Source organism: Rattus rattus, chromosome 4, assembly GCF_011064425.1.
Source record: "Rattus rattus isolate New Zealand chromosome 4, Rrattus_CSIRO_v1, whole genome shotgun sequence".
Classification (NCBI taxonomy): domain Eukaryota; kingdom Metazoa; phylum Chordata; class Mammalia; order Rodentia; family Muridae; genus Rattus; species Rattus rattus.
The window spans coordinates 29,060,614-29,084,532 of NC_046157.1; the positions used below are offsets into that span (position 1 = coordinate 29,060,614).

Sequence of the window (23,919 nt, forward strand, 5' to 3'; positions counted from 1 at the left end):
GTAGAACTCCAGGACAGCCAGAGCTACATAGAAAGAACCTGTCTCCAAAACAATTGTTAAAATGTCCTGTGCACCTAAAGAAGAACAACTGGAAGTCAAAAGTCTGTGTGATCTTGCACAGTAAAGTATGCTTTTAGATCTAAGTGCTAAAGTATCACAGGCATGTTCCAGAGGTAATCAGTAAGATAGACTTAAATGTTAGTATTTTCTGACCTGGAATTGACTATGTAGACCAGGCTGGCCTTGAACTCACAGAGATTGCCCTGCCTTCTACTGAGTATTAAGATTGAAGCCATGTACCATCACCATGCAGGACCCGGCAGTGCTTTTAAAGACATTAAGAAACAAGACTATGGACCTTTTCTGATATAAAAATGGCATTCAAGGTAACAAGCCTCAATACCCTTGGGACTGAGGAAAGAGGAGGTTGGGGTAGTGGATTTGTTTTCAGCTGGAAATTCACATTGTAGGACTTTTCAGAAAATCTCGACTCATAATCTGGCCAAACAGGTATTTCATGAACAAATTCGAAGATAGCTCAAAGGGCTTCTAGAACAATAAAGCTTTATATTGACATTCTAAAAGTGGATTTCTAAATGAAAGATGTGTTTTAGTTGCATCAAGGACTTACCTGGCTAAGATTCAGATCTCGCCTCTCCATTTCTGGAGAACAGATAGAGCAATTGCATAATTAGACTGATAGGGTCATAATAAATCAATGAGAAGATGGACTGTGAAGACATGGGGACATGCCATCTCCATTGTGACCTTTGCTGCTGATTGCTCTCTGTCTCCGACTGCGTTAAGTGATGACAACAGCTATATAGCAGGGTGGTTATGGGGATGAAACAGGTGAGTAAATATAAGTGACTCTTATAAAAAGCAAAACCCAAATCACACAATGGCTGGAAACACTAGTACAAATCAGTGAGAGATGCTTCTAAAAGTATATGTAGGAATATGCCCAGCACCTAGTTGTTAGAAAAAGTATACACTGGTAACATCTATAATCCCAGCACACTAGAGAGGTTTAAGTAGGAAGGTCACTAGTTTAATGTCTTGAACTACATAGTGAGACTGAACAGTTTAGTGTTGGTGATGGTGTGGACTTATCTGGACCCCTAATAGACTGTTAAGAATCTAAAATGAAAATTACAGGCTCTGGAAAAAACATTTCTTCTTGAATCATAGAAATAAACACTTGTACCAATCCTATTCATAAAGCCAAAGATCAGCTTCTAAAACAAGATGGAAGGCCTAACTGTGAAGGTTACAAAGGCAAGTTTGAGAGTGTGGTTGCGGGCAAAAGCTATGAAGTATAAACCTAACTATGCAATTCGGTGTAGCAGTTGGACACATGGTCACAAGTGAACACTCAGTGGTCCTGGTAGCAGAGGATGTGGGTGGGTGGAAGAGAGGGCTAGCACTGGAAAGAGACACATTTTTTTGTTTCAATGATTGCCTGTCAGAGCAAGGAGGGAATAGGTGGACCTGAGCCTGGAGCTTCTGCCCAGAGCAGCTACTGACATTGTCTTCAACCCATGTCAGAAGTTTCCTTTCAGGAAATGAATCCGAGGGTGCAAATAAGCATCATGCAAATCTTTCTGCGACATCCAGGGACTTCAAGTAAGTGGGTGAAAATCAGATTCTGAGGGACTTGACCTGTAGAATGACTAGTTTCAGGTGGATACTGTATGTTATTACCAATAGAGACACTAAGCACACACCAGCTACACTTAAGTGTCATCTCAATCTAATAAGTGATGTTGAATAAAGCTAGCAAGACTCCTAGTTGAGACTTGAACTTTATTTTTTCATGTTTCATTTATATGTGTATATATATGTTCGTGCTAACATGCACAGCCCACGTATGGAGGTGAGAGGACAACTTGGAGTTTCTTCTTTCCTTCTACCATGTAGGTTCTGAAGCTCAAACTCAGGTCCCCAGGCTTGTTGGCAGATAACACCTTTACTCTGAGCCATCCAACTGTCTCACTAGTTTGAGACTTAGACTTCCATCAGGAAATGAAGAGTAAAATTAAAAGTTAATATTCTGGCCTTCATCAGTAAGAAATAATTGGGTTTTTGTTTTGTTTTGTTTGATTATTTGTTTTTAAGACACAGTTCCTCTGTGTAGCCCTGGATATCTGGAACCCACAGAGATCTTCCTGCCTCTGCTGAGTGCTGGGAATAAAGGTTCTTGTCATCACTATCTGGCTTGTTTTTTTTACCTCGTCTATTTTTAAATTATGTCCAAAACATTAACAATGGTTCAAAAACCTCTCAAATTCTGTTTTCTGAATCATCAAAACTTTTCTTTGCATGTGGATTTGATGTGCACACTATTAATTCCATCACTCATACTCAGGATACAGAGGCAGCTGGATCTCTGCGAGTTCAAAGCCAGCCTAGTCTACACATTTAGATTCTGTCTCAAACAACAAAACCTCAAAATGTTTGGTTTTTAAATTATAATTAATTTATTATAGTTCAGGAAGTTATGTGTAGCCAGGATTTAATATTTGTTACCCATAAAACCTTATATTTTTACTAACATGGAAATGATTTCGTGTAGCTGGACATATAACATAGTTTCATGGATGTGTTATTAGTATTACTATTACAGCTCTGATCATAAGGTCTCTGCTGCTTGGACTAGGGAATGACAAATCTATCCAAAAGCTAATTAAAACTCATTGGCCTGACTCAGACGGGACAAGGAAATGAAAAGGAAATCAAACTGCTTATTAGCACCAAGTTTGAAGCAACAGTGACGGCCTATTTTATCACAGGTTTTTCAAAGTGTGGAGGAAACATAAAATGGTTATTGTTTACCTTTTTCTCAATGCAAGGTCTGTTTCCACTGTACATAGGTTCAAGTAGTTCCCATTATGCCCTGGGTTCCAGTCCAATTGGCTATATCTGGTTGTGAAAAACTCATAAATCTTTCACCACCACTAGGTGGAGGAGAATCAGACACCTGTCTCAGGGAGGTAGGCTTGTGAAATGAAAACTAGAAAAAGGTAGCTGGGACCATGGTTCAAGAGCTCCAAACGCACCTTAGAGGACTCTTGAGGTCCCCGGTCCTAAATAAGGGTGTCTAGTAGCCTAAATTTAGTGTTCTAATTCCATTCCCCAAAGCCACGCACTCATCCCCTTGGCTGGGGGCTGCAGAACACTTCTGAAAATAGTCTTCGTGAGAGTCAAGGACTTGAAAAGTCCACAGTATACGAATTCCAGCAGCCTCGGGTCTGCAAAGATCTTGGACTGAGGGAAGTCACACAGGACTGGATTCTCCACCTCCGTTTACCACCTAATCCTCCAGGCTAAAGGGTCTTGTCTATCTCTGAAAATCTTTGCAGCCCTCCTCCTCTTCAATTTTTTTTCTTCCAATCTTACACTGAAAGCTGCCAGAAGCATAACACAGAGCAGGATGCAAGGAAGTTTCTTCAAACATCTTTTCTAGCTTCTCAAAGCGTCCCCTTTAAGGAACCAGGCCCACCTCTTTCTCATCCACCTACTGGCTTTCCTTTCTGCCTGTCACTCTACCTTTAAGAATATTTCCTGTTCTTTCAACCCAACTTGCACACCTCCGCCCCCCGGCCTTGGTCATTGGGCCGCCTGAGGCCTGTTCCCTCCTAGCTTTTACCTCCACCTCCTCCCGCCCTCCAGCCTAGCGCAGCGAAATTTCGGCTTCTGATTGGCTACGACGGCATCCTCCCCAGCACCGGATTGGCAGGCCGATTGGTTGGGGCGGACGCGAGGCGCATCCAGGCTAGGCTGTGCGCGTGCAGAGCCGCGGCCGCGGGAGGGGCGGGAGGGGCGGGGGGAGGGGGGCTGGGAAAGTTGAGGCCGTGCTGCCGCCGGGTCTCCGGCCTCGAGGGCTCGGGCTCGCTGCGGCGGCGGTGGCCGCGAGGAGAGGCGGCGGGGGCGGGGGGAGAGGAGGGCCCGGGCCCGCGCTCCCCCAGCCCCGCAGAAGCAGGCGGCGGCTGCGGACCCAGAGGCTCGCCTAGACGGCTAGACACCGCTGCCTTCCGCTCCTGGGACCATGACCCAGGCGGGGGTCGCCGCCGCCGTGGCCCGGAGCGCGTCACCGGCGGGTGAGTGGCCGCGGGAGGGGGCGCTGACAGCCGGGACCGCGGCTGCGGGGGCGGCTCCGGGGGGCGGCCCCGGGCTCAGCTCCACCCACCCCCTCCTAGCAGCAGGAGGTGAGGGCTAGGCTGAGTTCCCCTGGTTCCTGGGGTCCCCAGAGCTCCCACCTGGCTCGGGACGATCGGTCTCTTCACCCCGGCATGCGCGCATCCTCGGTGCCAGGCCTGGGGGAGCTCTCCCTGCTCCCGGTGCGCGCCGGCGGACAGAGGCCCCATGCTGTCCTGGGTGCATAAAGAGCTGGGCAGCCAGGTCCCTGCCGGGTGGCCTTTGCTAGCCTTTTTCACCTTTTGCCATCTCTCCCATCTCTTTACGTGTCTTCTGACTTTCCTTCTGACCTACTCGTCAAACTCGTGCTGCTTGCTTTTGTAACTTTCACCCCTGTGTCGGAGAGTTAGGCAGGCGTTTTCTTTTTAGAAGCCCATCTTTTTGCTTCTGAATAGTACTGATCCAAGCGAATGGCACTCTCACCGGATTTCAAATTTCCTGAACAAGCATGAGGTTTCTGGACTTTTGCTAAGGTTGGGCATTTTGGGGATAGAGTTCTCTTCTCTCTATGAGGTCTTTTTTTTTTTTTTTGCTTTTATTGACTTCACCTATAGATAAGAGAACAAAACAAACTGCCATATTCAACTAATGTTCAAATAACAATTTACCACTGAAGAGTGAAACAACATACATGATAGTTCTGGCCCACGTTATAGGTAACTGTGACAGAGCTCTAAAGGAAACTTTGACGAGTAAGTGGACCCTTTAGTAGCTTTTCCCCATGACCAGTCAGACTTGCTTTTTGCTGGTCCAACAGTTTCCTTGATGATCTTTGCCTTTCCCCCAGAAAGCTTGATTTGCTGTACAGATACTATGTTTCCACTTGTTTGGGAAGTACACAAAGTATTTGTTGCAAACTAAGGAAGTTTCATTGTAATCATTCCACTTTCTGAAGCCAAGAGTTGTAAACGAAAGCTGTAACAAGAAGCATGCCTAAAAGGCCCCCCCCAGCTACTTGTGACCCAGAATGCCAATATAAAGTGGTCAACCCAAAGGGATTGGGGATTTAGCTCAGTGGTAGAGCACTTGCCTAGCAAGTGCAAAAAAAAAAAAAAAAAAAAAAAAAAAAAAGGTGGTCCAACCCAAAACTGAAAACTTATTCCATACCTTGAGGGTTTTTTTCCTTAATTTCATTGTGTGGCGCTAGAGAGTGAACCTTGTAAACGTCACAACGTCAAAAGATTGGGCACTCAGACTAAACAGTATGACTTTTGTATAGATTAACATTAGTAGATTTGTGGCATCTGTGCATTGGTGAAACGTAGAACATTTTTGATACAAAAGCATTTCCATTCAGTGTAGTAAGGGCCACTTAGAATAGTTATTTTCTAGCTTAGTTGTCTATAGAACATCACAGAAGTTTTAAAAAGATTTTACAGTGACCTAGTTTAACATCACACACACACACACACATACACACACACAGAGAGAGAGAGAGAGAGAGAGAGAGAGAGAGAGAGAGAGAGAGAGAGAGAGAGTTTAACACCAGCTAGAAGCTTCCACAGATAGCAAGCTGGGAACCATTTCAGTAAACCCAGGTCTTAACGCTATCTCACGTCGTTCCTTCCTGTGGTCAAGCTCAGTGGTTCCTAACTGGGCTGTTTGTTATACTCACCCTGTTTCACTTTCCAGATATTACCTGTGATCTGGAGGGAGGTAGGCTCTTGGTATATCTCGTAAAACTCTCCAGGTTATTCTGCTCAGTACACAGGGCTGAAAATTACCTTAAGCTTGGTACAATGTCCAGACCGTTCTGCTTGTATTCCAGGTTTTCCCTAGGCAAGCCTTAAGTTGCATATTCAACTTTTGCCCCACAACCTTCCATGTGAACCTTTGAACCCCCTCACTCAGATAATGCAATTCAGATCCCTGCTGTTGCTAACCTGGGTGGTTCTCAAGAGATGGTTATCCACTCCTTGTAATTCCCCTCCATATCAAGTAATAGTAGTGACAGACTCCTTAAATAAGATATCTTTGGTATGTAAATGGACACATCCCTTGAGCATGTGTGCATGTGTGTATGTGTGTGTGTTTAATATAGGGTCTCTGCTCCTACACTGACCTCGAATGTGTAGCAATCCTCAGGCTTTTATCTCCCAAGTGCTGGGATGGTAGATGTGTGCCCTCATACCTCACACCAATAGCTTTAGATTTTTCAATTACGTTCGTTATTGAGAGAGAGTTGGGGGTTGCATTTGCAGTGTATATATGGGGGTTAGAGGACAACTTGAGAGACACTTTTCTGCTGTGTAGGATTGGACCCAACTTGTCAGGCAGGGCAGCAAGTACTTCCTGAGCCATCTTACCAAGCCAACAACAAACTTGGGGTTGTTTTGTTTTTCGAGACAGAGTTTCTCTGTATATCCTTGGCTGTCCTGGAGCTCGATGTGTAGACCAGGCTGGCCTTGATCTCAAAGATCCAGGATCTGCCTCTGCTTCCCAAGTGCTGAGATTAAAGGTGCCTCACCGCCCGGAATCGGAGGCTATTTTTGTTAGTAGTTTTTATCTAGTTTCAAGTTTGACCACTCCCAATTGGACAACCTGTAAGTGGGGAGGGTTCATTCTTGGGTGAGGCCGACTCTCCCCCCAACAGTCATGAATTACTGTAAGTTTTTTTGTATAGGGAGGGAAACCGGGCCCATTTTCTTCCTTCCACATTAGCATGTCCATTGAGATTGCCACCGTTCTTATCTTGGTTTGGAGCCATTTCTAAGGGAGACCCTTTCATAGCCGACTTACTGGTATTCTGGGTCTTTCGATCTTTCCTCCCCCTCTTCCATGATATTTCTAGAAACACATGGGAGAACTGTGATGTAGATGTACCAGGCTCCCCACAAACTGTTTCGTCCCTTGTGATAGTGTTTTGTTTGCTTGTTGTTTGTTTTTGTAATGGCCACCCTGGCTTTAAAGGGGGGTGTCTTATGAGGGGTGGTAGCTAATCCAGGAAAAGTGGCTCCTACACCTTGACATGTTCTTGTGATAAGCTCTCTTCCAAGTTTCAAACTACATGCTGTTTAGAAGGCTCTTTGTATTGATAGTGTGAGTTAATTCACTATATACACTTTCTTTTCTTTTACAAGTCAGTGGCAAAGAGTGTTTTGTCCTTGTGGTTTAGAATTCCCATGGATTTTCCTCATCCCTTAACTAGTATTGAGTTACTTTGTGAAAGTGTTGTTGTTGGTATTGTTGTGTGAGATATTATATCTCGGAACTCCATATGTAGACCAGGCTAGTCTCAAGTTCTTGAGATCCACTTGTGTCTTTTTCCAAGTGCTGGACTTACAGGTGTCCACCATGCCTTGCTTTCAAACTTTTTTCATATATTTACCTGTTTGTTTTTTTTTCAGCAGGCTAACTATTTTCTTTTTTGTGGTCCCCAGACTTATATGTTTGCACTTATCACATAGCCACAGTTATGTGTTTATCTGACTGCTAGCCTTCAGGACCTCTGTGTTCAAGGGCATGATCTTCATTGTATTTCTAGATAGTGTTGCAGTGTTTCAGAGCTAGAACACTCCAACCATAGGAACTGTGTCCTCTAAAACTGAATTTGTCACTAACGTACACTGAAAAACGTGTTAACGTGACCGCCGTACTTTATTATATCAAGGGTATTGAACATATCCTTAACAAAAGTTGATTTGACATTAATTGGCTTTGCTTCTATATATTATCCTAACTTTAGTTACGGAGTTAGATCCCTTAAATGTGTAATCTTCCATATGTACATGTGCACCTTAGGCATTTCTTCTCTGAGCTTGTTATCTAGAAAATATTTGTGAAACTCTTACTAATAGGAAAACTGTTAACTGTTCAATTGGATAATTTTTCTTTTTCTCATTAAATTTTCCATGTGGGTACAATTGTGCTACTTCAGAAGGCCAGATCTTTTAATTAGATCAGTAGGGCTTGATAAGTTGCCCCTATTAATGTGCTAATACTGTGTTTTTAATTCAGTTCATCAAGTATTTATTGAGTCTTACATTTGCCCAACACTATAGGTGCTAAAGAGAATATAGAAATAGTAAATAGTGAGCTCAGCTCGTAAGAAAACGTGGGGAAGACTGGGGAGCACCCACAGCAGGTAATTAAGGGACTCCCTACACCATTCACTGGCTGCCAGGTTAACCTATGAGATTAGGAAGAAGAAGAGGAGGAGGAGGAGGAAGAAGAAGAAGAAGAGGAGGAGGAAGAAGAGGAAGAAAAACTAGGAAAGACCCTTTATTTTCATTTGCCTATTATGTGGCTGGTTGAGGAACCCCAGATATCTTTACCTCCCAATTACTGAAGCCATCCTGGGATCTCTGGTGAAGGAATTCTCACATTGGCTGCTGTAATTTCTTAAACAGCAGAAGCCATAGAGAAGAAAAACAAAAGATGGCATCCCAAGACAGGTACCAGTTCTACGATGTCTGCACCACATGCAGGAACAAATTCTCATTAGTTATTAGCAACAGAATTTGCCTTGGGCTAGTGTAAGCAGAAAATGGAGAGTCATGGATATATACTGGGCAAGACCACTGAACTAAGAGTGTTCACAGTGAAGCCTGAAGAAGGTGAGGAAAGCCCCAGACAGCTTTCCTTCTTGTGCTGGGAGTCTTAGCTGTTAGCTCTGTGCCACACCTCTGAGGTCAGCCCACGTTTGAAGTCCTGTTTGAATTTAAGAGTGAGGTGGAGGAGCTCTTCAAAGGAAACTCATGCTGCCACACTGCCAGAGCTGCAGGTCTTTTCTACAGATGGCCTGTATTTGGCAGTGGGAAAGCCTTTGGTGAGCTTGGTGTAAGCAGTTTTTGGAATGAAAGTCAGCATTAGCTGTCTGAAGAGTGACTGGAAAATAAGGAAGAGGGAATAGTAAATATAAATTAGTTCTTCAAGAAGGAAGCCTTATGGTCAAAGAAAGAGAAGTTATTAGATCCAGAAAAGAAATCACTAAAGTCTTTCAAATGGAGAAAGATGAATAAGGATGTATTTTAATGGAAAAGCACCAATAGGATAGGGGAGAGTAAATTAGCAAGGAAAGAAAGAGTGTGATGTAACAAGTTACCAAGTAGTGGGAGTGGTGGGGCCCAGAGTATAGGAAGAGAGTTTGTGTTAGCCAGAAATGCTAGGAAGCTTGTAAGGGAAGCTTGGAGGCTTGCCTTGGACTTTGAAGGGTAGGTAGGAGTTGGACAAGCAGAGAAAGGTAAAAGGTCATTGCAGTGGGAATGCAAGAACTTAAGTGATTATACTGAGAGAACAGGAGAAGCTTGGGTGTCTGAGTTGGATAGGAGGGAGAGCAAACCAGCTAGTCACCCATGCTCTTGTGTGTTGTGCCAGGTAGATGTGGGTGGGTGAGACTGAAAGCCAAGTCTCAGAGTTTAGACATGATGTAATAGTTGTTGGGCAAGGGTACACTGTCCTTTAGTATGTATGTAGATTTTATTTCCTAAGATTCCCTCCACAGGTATAAAAACTTTAAAATATAAAAGTATCTTTTACGGGGCTGGACAGATGACTCCATGATTAAGAGTATACACTATTCTTGCAGAGGACCCAAGTTTGGGTCTTAGCACCCATGTGCAATGGACCATAACCACTTGGAACTCTAATTCTAGGAAATCTGTCACCTCAGTCCTTCTGAAGCAACTGCAGTCAGGTATACATACCCTATGCCACACATACACTTACTTTTAAAAAATTAACTCTTCAAAATGTCATAATGCACAATGGCATAATGCTTGCATTGTTTGCGTAACCTATACACATTCTCTTATATACTTTAAATTGCTTATGGGTTATTTGTAATACATCATACAACTTAAATGCTGTATGAATTCAGTTTTATGTTGTAAAGATGAGATCTGGCCTGAGAAGTGTGAAAGCATAATTTCATTACCATATAGTGAATGCTTGTAGGCCTAAATGTATATAAGTCTTATGCCACAGTCTGTTCTTCCAGACTACAAACTTATTTGCCATGTTACTGCTATCATATAGACAATTATAATATGGCATTGGCTATAGGTATACACATATGTATAAACATATACAGGCATGGAAAAGGATACAGTAGAATATGAGATAATAGGAATCTTCAACTCTGTTATGGTGGTAAGGGAGCACTATTGGAGTCGTGGGCTGTGAGTAAGTAAATGTCATTATGCAGTGCTTTGGATATGTCTATTAATGCTGTATTTCTTTTGAGGTTCTATTTTGTAAACAGGTCCATACTGTATAGCTTAGACTACTCAGTGTCTCAAGTGCTGAAATTATGCACATTACCACAGAGGCCCATACTGTGTTGTACTTCAGAAAACAGTCACAAGGGGAAAGCGGCTGTAGATACGCAGTATGGCTAACAAGGGAAAGCATCTGTAGTCAGTATAGCTAAACATTTCTCCCAGTATTTGTGGTTGAATTTGCAGTGTGGTGACATGCCTTTAACCCCATCACTAGGGAGGCAGAGGCAGGCAGGACTCTGTAACAAGGACTCTGTTCAAGGACAGCCTGGTCTATAGAGCAAGTTCCAGGACAACCAGGGCTACACAAAGAAATTCTGTCTCAAGAAAACCAAAAACCAAAACAACAACAAAAAAAAATTGCTGGATTCATGGGTATGGAACTCTGTATACAGAGAGCTAATGCTGCTGTAAGCTCCAGAGCGGGAGGAACATGACAGGATTTGGTGAATTAGAGGAAAAGATCAGTGGAATGTTGGGATGGGTATAAAACCCATGAAGAACAGGAAGAGGATTGAGAGCAAAACCGTCCAGAGCCAAACATGTAAAGAGGGCCCAAGCTAACATGGTAATGAACAGGGAAACATAATGGGATAAAATTAATAGCATTTGGTAAGGAGATCTGAGTTTATTTGTTTTGAGATTAGAGCCAGATTAATTGGTAAAGTGGAGACTTGGGATGAAGTAGATCTTTTACAAGGTGAGGTAGTTTAGCATGTTCCAAATAAACTTCTTTATTTGTTCTGAATGTTCTAATGAGAACTTTGCCTATCCCCAGATGTAAAGCAACATGAAAATTAAAAGGAAGCTTTTGTGTGTGTGTGTGTGTGTGTGTGTGTGTGTGTGTGTGTGTGAGAGAGAGAGAGAGAGAGAGAGAGAGAGAGAGAGAGAGAGAGAGAAAAGAGAGAGTTAACCAGAAAAAAAAAAAAACATAAAAGGAAAACGAGTAATAAAAACGGGACCTTAAGTGAGAAAGAAGCAAGAATTCCTAATTGGGGAGAAAAAGTAAGAAAAGAATAAGATCAACACAAGGGGTGGAATTTCAGGACCATCTTTGATTTGATAAAATTCGTCCCTGACCCCCAAGGAAGGCTTTCCACTGGTTTGAGCCAGGAAGGATTAGCCAGTGAAGGAGTAGTGAAGTGAAAAGGTACACAGAAAAAGCAGATTTCTTGTTGCTGTGAAGAATCCCTTTACATTTTGGAAGCAAAAGGTCAAATGTGGAGGAAGAAATAAATTGCTGTTGAGGGAAGAGCTGATAATGGGGAGAGTTAGCTCTGGGAAGTTCCAGAGGGGTAAAGGATATATGGGCATGGAGACTGTCCAGGGCACCAGCTCACTGCTTCTCTTGCCCGTGGGAAGAGGAGAAAGGTAGCTAACTTACTGAGCTCCTGCTGTGAAATGTGTGCTTTGCTGTAAACACTGTGATCACTAACGTCTCCTCGGGGGCTGCTATACTCTGACTTCAAGCCTGAGGATGCTGAGAGTCTGATGAGTACTTCAAAGCCGAGCTGAGTCTGACATCAGAGGCTGTTTTCACATCACTGTTAGGATCACTCACTGATGTGGGTGAAAGATACATTGAGGATACACGGTAGCAGTTGTATTAGTGTATACAACCCTTATGGCTCAGAACCTTTTTCCTCTTTTTCCTGTGTGTGTTTGTATGCACACACATGAACATACATATGTGTGTGCATCCAAAAGGTCAAGAATGACATCCCTTGGTTGTGCTCCAGTGTTGTTTGTTTTTGAGACAGGGTCTCTGTCCAAACCTGAAGCTCCTTGCTGCTCTCTCTCCAGGGTTCAAGTCACATGTGCTATGTTATATGTGTGTTTGGTGGTGGTGGGGTGCTGGAAACTGAACTCAGGTCCTCATTGACTTTATTGGCTGAGCTATCTCCCCAACCATTTTTTTAGTTATGTGTATCATTGTGTACATGAAGGTATTACCTGTGGAGGCCAGAAGAGGGTGTTAAATTCGCTGGAACTAGAGTTACAGGCAAGTGTGTTAGTTAGTGTATGTGTACATGTGCAAGCATGGTGCACATATGGGAAGTCAGGACAGCTTACAGAAATCAACGCTTTCCTTCTTTCATGTGGATTCTGGGATTGAACTCAGGTCATCAGGCTTGGCAGCAAGCCTTCACTCTTGAGCCAGCCTTCATCCAGTAAGTACTTTTGAACACCCACTAGTCTAGCCTGTCACATCCATCCGCTCTACTGGAACCCCGTAGCTGATCTCTGGATGTGGATCTTGATGATTTTGATGATTATTCCAGCCTTGGCGTCATTGCTCAAGTAGTGATGACAGATGTAGGTTAGTGAACGTGACTTCCTAATTGGGCTCCCTCCTCTTGCAGTCACAGGCACCACTAACACCAGCAGACGTCATTAGATGGAAGCTGCATCAAGGCAGTTGAATAGGTTTGCATGAGATGGAGTTGCACTTGAATAAATTGGAGTCGGGTCTATCACAAAGAATGCTTATTAACGATCCCAATATAATTTGTTATTTGTATAGATTTAGCTATGTTCAACAAATAGTTGAGTAACATTTGGGGCTCTGAAGATGCAAAGAAGTTGTCCCTATTCTAAAGTGCCTGGGACGTGTATGGTAACAGTTGATCCTTAATAAAACCACATGAGTGGTGTAAATTAGCTGCTCTAGAGTCACTTCACAGTGTATTGAACAAATCTGAAATAAGTAGATATTGGGAGCCAGGTTCTCATCAGAGAAAGGCGTTGTGAATGAGCAAGGAAGGAAGATTGCACTGAGCCCTGTAATGCTAGGTAAGAATTAACGATATAGGTAGAATCTTGTTTGTCTCAACATAAATATTGATTCATTATTCATTTATTATATTATAATGTATAAGTTATTGTAATATAAACAATGATATATTATTAATTGAAATTATTATAAATATTAATAGAGAGATAATAGAAGTAAATGTTGGTATGTGTGTCTACATGGGCTGGTGAGCTGACAGGTTCCAGAAGCCCATATTGATATAAATTAATAGTTGACTACATTTCTTATAGAATTCTAGAAAATATCATCAGTAGAAATGAGCACACCTGGCACCAAGATTATGCTTTCTAAATTGCATTCTTTATTTAAAAAAAATAAACTTTCCTTACAGCAGGAGCAGGGAAATCAAGATGCACCTCAAGCATCTTATAGTGTCCAAATGGAAGTTGTGCATGTGTGTATTTATGTGTGTTTTTGTGTGTATGTGTCTGTGTGTGTCTCTCTCCTCCCAACCCTGTGTATGTCTGTGAGTCTCTGTGTGTATAGAGTGGGATAGCTAAAGCTTGAACAGTTTGAGCCATACAAGAAAATAATTTAGCATTGAATTGTGACTCAGCAAATAAGATACCTGCGAGTCCATATTGATATAAGCTAATGGTTGAATACATTTCTTACAGAATTATAGAAAATGTATTTAGCTAGTGTGGTGGTTGAATAGGTTTTCCCCCTATACTCATGTGTGAAAGCTTGGCCCATGTGAGTGGCACTATTAGGGGGTGTAGCCTTGTTTGGGTAAGTGTGACTTTGGTGGAGGAAGCATCAAGTTCTTAAGCTCCACCCAGCATGGAATTCCAGTCTCCTCCTTGCTGCCCTTTGGATCTCAATGTTGAACTCTTGGCTCCTCCAGCACCATGTCTGCCTGATTGCTACCGTGTTTCCCACCATGATAATAATGGACTAAACCTCTGAAACTGTAAGCCAGCCCCAATTAAAGATTTGCCTTATTTATAAGACTTGCTTTGGTCATGGTGTCTCTTCATAGCAATAAAATTATAACTAAGACAGATAATCTTTTTCTCTGAGAAAAAAAATTAATTCCTCTGGCATGGACTGGCCTGGCAGTCACTGTTTAAGCAGGGCATAGAGAGCAAAAATACAGCATTACTTTAAATGTTTTTGGAATTTTGAGGGGAAAATCAATGAAGATGATATTAATAGTTTATTATATATTTTATTTGTATAATGAAAAAAGTGCTAGTTAGATAACAAACAGAAAATGAGGCAATAGGGATACAACTTAGAGCTCAAACCTGGGAAGAGCCTGGGAAGGTGATTTTTTGAGATTGAAAATGTTTGAAGGAGCTGGAGAGATGGCTCAGCGGTTAAGAGCACTGACTGCTCTTCCAGAGGTCCTGAGTTCAAGTCCCAGCAACCCCATGGTGGCTCACAACCATCTGTAATGAGATCTGATGCCCTCTTCTGGTGTGTCTGAAGACAGCTACAGTGTACTTATATAAATAAAAATAAATCGGAAGGAAGGAAGGAAGGAAGGAAGGAAGGAAGGAAGGAAGGAAGGAAACGTTTGGAATTTCTGAACATTACAACAGCCGTGGATTCAAATTAATGCCAAATCTTGCAGAGAGATTTGTAAATCTCATTTGTGCTTGCTTCATGCTAAGTTTTCTCAATCAGTTCTGGAAAAACCCGGATTAAAATTCAGAGTGAATTCAGAGTGGTAAGAAAGTACCTAGGTACCATGGGTTACCAGACATGAAAACAGCAGTCCTGGTACCTGGTAGGATACTATGCTGGTTGGTTTTGTCAACTTGACACAAACTAGAATTCCCAGGAAGAGATTCAATATATAAATTATTTAGATCATGCTGTACTGTGGGTCTGTCTGTGGAAGACTATTTCATTCTTAATTGACGAAGAGAGATTGAGGCCATTGTGGGCTAGATCATCCTCCAGACAGAGGGTCCTGAATAGTCAGGGGGAAGCTAGCTAAGAGAGCAAGCATCCAAGCAAGGCTATAGTTGTTTGGTCATAGAGATGATGTGACCTGCTTCAACTTTCTGCCTTGTTACCCTCAGTGGTAGACGGTAAGAACTGGAAGCCCATTAAAGCTGTGTTTCCTATTGTCAGGGCGTTTTATCACAACAACAGAAATGGAACACCTACTGCAGCAAACCTGCATAAATTAGAGGCGTTTTCCAGCTTGGGCTCTGTAGCCCATCATTCTCATGTAGGGAATTATAATCCCACTGTGACTCTAGGCCTCTTTCCTGCAGAGGCACACCCGGCTACTGACTTCTGCTCACAGATACTTTTAATAGCTCAAATGTCTGTATTCAGCATGCACATCCATGGCAAGGAGGAGTGATTTTCACATATATTAAAACTGGTTCGTGGGGTTAGAGAGATGGCTCAGTGGGTAAGAGTATTTGCTGTTCTTCCAAAGGACCTGCATCTGGTTCCCATCACCCACACCAGAGAGCTCATAGCTGCCTGTAACTGCAGATCCAGGGGGTTCAACCCCGTCTCCTAGCTCTGCGGGCCCTTTCACACTTGTAGCACCTGTATATACAAGCATACATACACAATACAAAATCTTTGAAAAAGTGGTTCTTAGCCAAGGTGCACTGGCTAGGGAGCTTTTAAAGATACGGTTTCACTATGTGCTCCAGGCGGCTTGGAAATTGTTTTCTTGGCTCCGTCTCCCAAGTCTGGAGACTACAGGTCTATTCCACCGTATCCAGGGGAAGTATGCTTTTTACAGCACAGCTGCCATTGACAACAGCTGTGCTGGGAAGCACCAGTCACTGGTTTGCTTAACCAAGAATTATTGTATATTTAAGGAGCAGCAACCATATAGATAAGAAAGACCAAGCCAAAGAGATAAATTAATCTTAGAGAAATTAAGTTGAGTATAACATAAAAAAAGTGGGGGTTTTTGTCCCAAAATACCCTCAAATATTTGAGAAACTGCTATTGCTATAAATTAACAATGGACTGCTATAAGAACAAGAAAATTTTTAGGATTTTAAAACACAATTTCTGGGGTTGGGGATTTAGCTCAGTGGTAGAGCGCTTGCCTAGCAAGCACAAGGCCCTGGGTTCGGTCCCCAGCTCCGAAAAAAAGAAAAAAGAAAGAAAAGAAAAGAAAAGAAAAAAAACCACGATTTCTGAAATAAACTTTAGCGGTAGTACACACAGCAGCTGGCTTAAACATTAACTCACCAGGGCATGGGATTCTTCCAAAATCCCATTCATACGACAAAGAAAAATTATGTGATGTTAAGGCATGGACTACAGACCTAGGAGAGATGTCACATTTACTGCTACAACGCCAGATAATTTTAGTGAGCCTCTAGCTGAAGTCATTGGACAGTTACCTGAAGGGCAGTACAGAGTGTTAAAACCTTTATTATGGGAGGGGAGGAGATCATAGGTGCAGTTTGTTTGTTTGGTAGGTTTTGATTGCATATATGTTTACTTATTTAAGACTCATTTTAATTATGTATTTATATGTGTGTTTCTTGTGTGGGTATATGCATGTGAGTTCCGGTGCCTACAAAGGCCTGAGGTGTCAGATCTGGAGCTGCAGTTCTATGGTTCTGGGAACCAAATTGTACTGCAAGAGTAGTGCATGCCCTTAATGGATAAATCTTCTTTATACCAATTTGTTTTTGAGACAAGTTTTTTTTTTAATTAAGATTTTATTTATTTTGTGTGCATGGGTGTTTTGTTTGTGTGTGTGACATATATACACACCATGTATGTATGTGTCCAGAGAGCCCAGAAGAGAGTTTCAGATCCTCTGGAACTGGAGTTATGGAAGGTTGTGTGTGAGCCACCATATGGGTGCTGGGGATTAAAGGTCCTCTGGAAGAGCAGCAGTTCGCTTACTCCCAAGCAGGCCTCCAGCCTCTTGAGACAGATTCCTGTTGTCTGTTATGGGTTACCTTGGAAGTTTTTTGTAACCCAGGCTATACTTTCGCTCACAGTCCTTCTGTCTCAGCTTACTGCACTCTGAGATTTAAGGGGTACACTACTATGAGTGGCTGATGGGCTTATTTTAAAGATTTATTTACTTCGTGTCTGTGAGTACACTGTCACTCCCTTTGGACACATCCGAAGAGGGCATCGGATCCCAGTACAGATGGTTGTGAGCCACCATGGGGTTGCTGAGAATTGAACTGAGAACTTCTGGAAGAGCAGTCAGTGTTCTTAACCGCTGGGCCATCTCTCCAGCCCCTGGGTGGTAGTTTTTAATAGGAGGAAAATGTGTTATATTTCAGAATTGGTCTCCATGTCTGTGTATTCTGCATCTGCACATTTGACCAGCCACTGATTGAAAATATTCTGAAAAACAGTTTTCGTCTGTATTAAATATGATTCTTACCTTTGGCATTAGTCTCCAACAGCACAAGACAGTTACGTATTGATACAGCACTTCTAATTCTGAGACCATATTGCTGTATCTGTGTCTCCCAAGCCTACTACAAAGAGCTCAAATACCAGGCTTTAGAGAAATACATGCCCAAGTGAGAATTGGAGGATTTTATGAAATAGAAGAAGGAAGAGCTAGTGGGTCTCGAATTGATATGTCTTCTCATTATTAAGGACTTTTTAATTGGGCTGGCATTTATTTATTTATTTATTTGTTTATTTTAGGACAGGGTTTCTCTGTACAACAGAGCCCTGGGCACTCTGCTCTCCCTGCCTCTGTCTCCTGAGTGCTGGGATTAAAGGTGTGAGCTACCACACCTAGCATTAAGGACTTTTTTTTTTTTTTTAATAAAAAAGAAAGCTATGTGGAGAAAAAGAGGAAAAATTTATTAGATACATACCATTAAAATGGGGTGGGATGGGAGAGGGAACGGTCTGTGAGGGAACAGCAAGTACAGTAAGTGTGACTGGTAGATTCTCGTTTCCATTGTAGAGAAACACATTTCTAGCTTGGTTAGACAGAAAGCTATGCTGGAAGGTGAGAAATGAAATACACGTATACACATGCCAGGCAGACTACAGACATTTTATATCTAAAGCATTTACTGTGACTTCGTTCCTAGGGAGCTAATAATAGACACTCATTGAATCTGTAACAAAAATATTTACGGTGGCTACAAGAAATGACAAATTCCAAAAGACATATTTCCCCATCATAGTTCAAAAGGTTAACAAAAGTAACAAAAAGGAACCAAAAGTGAAGTGTGTAAAGTGTTTTCACACGGAAAGTGTTTTATTTTAGCTCCTGTTGTAGGGAGTGCAGAGAGATTACCAGATGGTTAGGGCACTCGTTGCTCTTGTAAAAGATTTGGTCAGTTCCCAGCACATCCATGACTGCTCACAATCATCTGGTACTCTCTTCTGGCCTCTACAGGCACTGCATATGTGTGGTGCACGAAGGTAAAACACTCATATAAATAAAATAAAATAAAAATAGTAAGACATTTTTGTTTTTTCAAGACAGGGTTTTTCCTTGTAGCCCTGACTGTCTTGGAACTCACTCTGGGATAGGCTGACCTTAAATTACAGAGATGGACCTGCCCATGTCTCTGTAGTGCTGGGATTAAAGACTTGCACACAACCCAGCATAAGTAAGTCTTTTAAAAGAAAGGAAACACTGAAGTCATAAAGAAAAATTACAGAAGAAATATAAATGTTTTATTTGTTTTTCTTCATTTGTTGTTTGTTTATTGAAACAGCATTGCTCTGTTGTATAGCTCTGGCCAGCCTTGAACTCACAGAGATTTTCCTGCTTCTGCCTCCAGCATACTTCAATTAAAGGCTTATGCCATCACACCCAGCCCTATAAATATAAATGATTCATAACATTTGAATGTAGGGCTGGAGAGATGGCTCAGTGGTTAAGAGCACTGACTGCTCTTCCTGAGGCCTGAGATCAATTCCCAGCATCCACATGGTGGCTCACAACCATCTGTAATGGGATCCGATGCCCTCTTCTAGTTAGTGTATTTGAAGACAACTATAGTGTACTCATATGAATAAAATAAATCTTTAAAAAAACCATTTGAATGTATTTTTTAAATTATTTTGTCTCTCTGTGTGTATATGTATGCGTGTGCATGCACACCCTATGCCCCCACAACCCTGCGACCCCACGACCCTGCATGCACATACATCTGAGTCAAAGGACAACTTTTGGGGATTAATTCTTTCCTACCATACCCAGGCATTGAACTCAGGTATGAGGTTTGTTGGGAAACGCTTTAACCTACTGAGACATCTTGTTGGCCCCAGGAAATGTATTTTCAGTCTTACTAGTCACTAAACACAATCTAAAATACATTTTATTGCAGTTGGATTGATAAACATTTTAAAGGTGTGTATTAGTTACTTTTTTGTTTATATGATATGATATCATGGCCAAAAGCAACTTAAAGAAGAAAGTTTATTTTGGCTGACAGTTCCAGGAGGAGATTTTATAATGGACTCTATTGCATAGAGTCTCTGTGTCATACGGTGGAAATACTAGGATGAACTATCTGAAGCTACAGTGAAAAAGCAGAAACAGGGCTTAGGGATGTAGCTCAGTGGTAGATCCCTTACCTGGCATGTGGAAGGCCCTGGGTTTGATTACCAGCACGGTAGAAAAAAAGTTTCAGATGGTTCAACATAATACTATGGCATTTAATTAATGTCCTTTTGATGAGTCATGTTTTTTCTTCTCAAAACAATTCAAATGACACTGTAGTAAATATCCTTGAAGAAATGTGGTTTTGTACATATATGAATATACCTGTAGGGTAAAATTCTTGGGGTTACTGCAGCGAAGGGGAGAGAATGTGTGAGCTGGTCAAGAGGGAGCTGGCCTGAGGCCTGGTCTGCAAGCTTTCCTGGCATGAACAAGGCTGTGTCAGCAGAACGGACCAGTACTATGAAACCAGAGGTGGAGTGGGAAAAAGTGCGAGGAACTGACTAGTACCACATCAAGGGAATTGCATCCAGACCTGAAGAAGAGTATTTGTAGTTCACAGTGATAAGATGAAGACAGGCTATAGTATGTCATACTATTACCGTGGTTATCCATGAAGAATGTAACAAATTTTCTCTTTAACTCCATATATTTCTTTATGCTTTGAAAGTAGGGTGGTTTCGTTGTTGTTGTTGTTGTTGTTGTGTTGTTGTTGTTTCATGCTAAGGGCTTGCTTGTGTGGTTTAAAAATAAAATTCAAAATTGTATTGAGGAAATTATGCTTTTGGCTTATCCCACCTCCCCCTCCCCTGAGATTTACCATGAAAGGCAGTTTAGTCTGAGGGCAGGAGTTCATTATTTCACATTCCTTTAACAAGTGACATAGCAGCTCAACTCTGACATTAGCACCAAACAGGATGGTGATGGGATTGACAGAAAGGAGCCAACAGACATTGTTGAAGATGGAAGATTTTGTTAGGGGCCTTCCAAGTGCTGGGATTAAAGGTGTGTACTACCACATCCAGCTTATTAATTTATTCTAAAGATTTGTCTTTATTCTCCGTGTATGAATGTTTTGCCTGAATATGTACTGTGTTTTGTGTGTGTGTGTGTGTGTGTGTGTGTGTGTGTGTGTGAGTGTGTGTGTGTGTGTGAGAGTGTGTGTGGTGTGTGAGAGTGTGTGTGCTGTGTTGTGTGCTGTATGTGTGGGTGTGAGTGTGGGTTTGGTGTGTGAGAGCGTGTGTGAGTGTGTAAGAGTGTGTGTGTGAGTGGGTGTGTGTGTGTGTGTGTGGGAGAGGGAGGGTGAGTGGGTGCATGTGTGTGTGTGTGCGTGTGTGCGTGTGTAAGAGTGTGTGTGTGTGTGAGTGAGAGTGTGTGTGTGTGTGTGTGTGTGTGAGTGAGAGTGTGTGTGTGAGTGAGTGTGTGTGTGTGTGTGTGTGTGTGTGTGTGTTACTCATAGAGACCAGAGGAGGGCACTGGATGTTTTTGTTCCGCTGAGACTGCTTATCTTAACTCAACCGTAGCTTACTAGCCAGGCTGGCCTCAGACATGGCTAACAAGCACCTGTGACCACATTAGGCTCACTCTCCCTCCTCTCCCCTTCCCTCCCCGTTCCTTCCCCTCCCTTCTCCTCTTCTCCCCTCCCCCTTCCTTTCTCTCTATTATTTATTTATTTACATTTTTTCCTTCGGGGAGGCATACCCTATACTGCCATTGGGTCAAAGGACAACTTGTGGAGACAGTCTTGTGTCTCTCAGTCCACTGTGTGGGTCCTGGGGATCAAACTCAGAGAACACAGGTGGGCAACTTAGTGCTGTGCACTTTCACCTGCTAAGCTGTCTCTCCCTCTCCCTCTTTCTCTTTTCAGTTGTGGACAAGCTAGACCTACCCTTTGGCCTCTAACGCTTGATCCCCCTACTTCTACCTCCCTGATGTTGCAGTGACAGGTATGCACCAGCATACCTAGAAGTTTGTCTTTCTGTCTGTCTGTCTGTCTGAGTTACCTTTTTTTAGTCCATGCATGTGGAGGTCTGAGAATAACTTGCAGGAGTCCTTTCTCTTCCACCATGTGGATCCTGGGATAGGACTCATGCTCAAGTTTGGAAGCAAGCGCCTTTGCCCACTGAGCCATCTCACCAGCCCATTTCCCTTTCTTTATGGTATCACTGGAGGCACTTTTAATGAAGTTCAGCTTGGTTTGTTTTTTTTATAACTTGTGTTTTCACTGTTATTTCTAACAGTCTTGTGGTATTAGACATGACATGAATTAAACATTTTAAAAATACTTTTTATTTACACACATGTGTATGTATTTGTGTGTAATCATGTATGTATGTGTGCAGTACCCAGTAAAGTCAGAAGATCATGTCGTGGAGTTTGAGTTACAGCCAGGCACTGCCTGTGATGGGTGCTAGGAACTGAACTAAGGTCCTCTGCTAGAGCAGTAAGTGTCCTAACTGTGGAGTCACTCTCCAGCCCTCATTTTATGTGTGAATGTCCAGGTGCCCCAGCTTTTCTTTGTTAAAAAACAAAACAAAACAAAACAAAAAAAACCCTGTTCTTTCCCTCCCTGAATGGTTCTGGCTTCCCATCAGAGTCAGTTGGTCTCATGTGCTCATGTGTAAAGCTTGCTCTGAACTCCTTCATTATTCCACATGCTGCTGCCAGGCCATTTTGATCATTGCAGCTTTGTAGAGAGCTTTAAAACTACTCTTTCCAGTCTTTGCTCACCTTCCCAGTCTCCCACTTCTAGACCTTCAGTACCAGAATTCCAGTTTAACGTTCTAACCCATTTAAGCAAGTGATTTGAATATTTTGTTGTAGGAGAAAAACTAAATCAGATTGCTTCTGTGTGTACATGTTTTTAGGTCGGTGCTTTTCCTTTCTAAGTTTTCTAGCCTGAGGTGTTAGCTCATACCTGTAATCCTAGCACTTGGGAGGCTGAGGCAGGAGCATCAGATCAATACCAGCCTGGGCTGTATAAGAAGTTTGATGCCAGTTTGTGCTAGATGAGGGGAAAAAAGAGAAAGAGAGAAGAAAGAAAAAGATAAAGGAGATGCATTTGTGTACCTTATGTCCAGTCCAGTGGTTTTAGTTCACACAGTTGTATAGTCATCGTCACAATCAACTTTAGAACATTTTTATCACCTAGAAAAGAGACGCCAGCCATTACTTGTTTCAGGAGACCTGGTGTATGAGAACTGGCCACCAAAGGCAGCAGGTACTGAGGCCGAGCCAAAGAAAACCATGAGCAGATCCAGGATTTCACAAAGTACAATGTTTTAGTGATGTAGAGAGAGGAACCTGCCTTGGGCAGTACTGGTCAGGCAGGAGGGATGGGTTCGACTGCTAAGCTACACTAAGCTGTGCAAAGGTAGCCTTCCACCTACCAGAGTGTACCTGGGCCTTCTTTAGGAAAAGAAAAAAATCCCCCAATGCAATTAATATGCCACTCGCTGTTTAGGAAACAGAATCCTCAGCTGACCGTCTAGTGACTGTGTATCCTGTGCTGTCTGTAATTTGTGCCAGTAGCACTTAGTGGACAAAATGGCAAGTCATCAACAAGAAAATAGATAAACAGCCAGTGTTTGGTTCATATACCTGTGTTTATAAAGAGGAGCTGACTCCTGAAGAAAGTATACATTTATATTAAACCGAGTGTAAGCTCGTCACAAGAGAATTCAGCTAATACATCTATATAAAGTCCAGTGGAAGAAACAGGAAGGTAATTACCTCTGAAACCAGGAAGGGATTGACTAGGGAAAGTCAAGAAAAAAATAGTTGGTGGTGATGTCATAGTTTGATGAGGTTTGAATCATAGACATGTATGCAACTGTCAAAGCTCACTGAATGGTGTACTTAAGATGCCTGCAGTCTGTGTGTGTCTTACCTCAAGGAAGAAAAGGGCATAGAGAGTGTGATTTGATGCGGGAGATCTGAGGACTGTGTAAGAGCCAAGCCTGGCCTTGACTCAGTTCCCCATGGTTTTTCTTTCCATGCAGATATAATGTCTAGTAGATTTTTAATACAACATCTTAGTGTCTGTCTAAAAATTTATGGCACTCTAACTATTTGAAGAAGTATGTTTATTTAGTCATGTAAATATTGTATTTAAAATGCCATGTGAGCTGGATGTATGACTTAGGGGTCTAAGGCCCTGAGTTATTTAACCCCAGTGAGGAGTAGAAAAATCATGTCTTCATTGATAAATAGACAAGGATTTATGATAATTAGTCCTTTATTCTGGTTATTTTTTAACCTAAGGAGTGTAGATTTTGGAGGGTGGAGAGATGATTAGTCAGTCACTG

The 23,919-nt window shown here is 42.2% G+C and overlaps 1 protein-coding gene across 2 annotated transcripts in view; it reads left to right on the plus strand.

Moving 5' to 3' along the window:
- The first annotated feature begins 3,832 nt into the window (after positions 1-3,832).
- Positions 3,833-23,919, plus strand: part of Usf3 (upstream transcription factor family member 3) — a 46,826-nt gene continuing 26,739 nt past the window's right edge. For both annotated transcript variants that reach the window (XM_032900227.1, XM_032900228.1), the window contains exon 1: positions 3,833-4,100. The gene's annotated coding sequence lies outside the window, so the exon portion shown is untranslated. The remainder of the gene's footprint in view (positions 4,101-23,919) is intronic.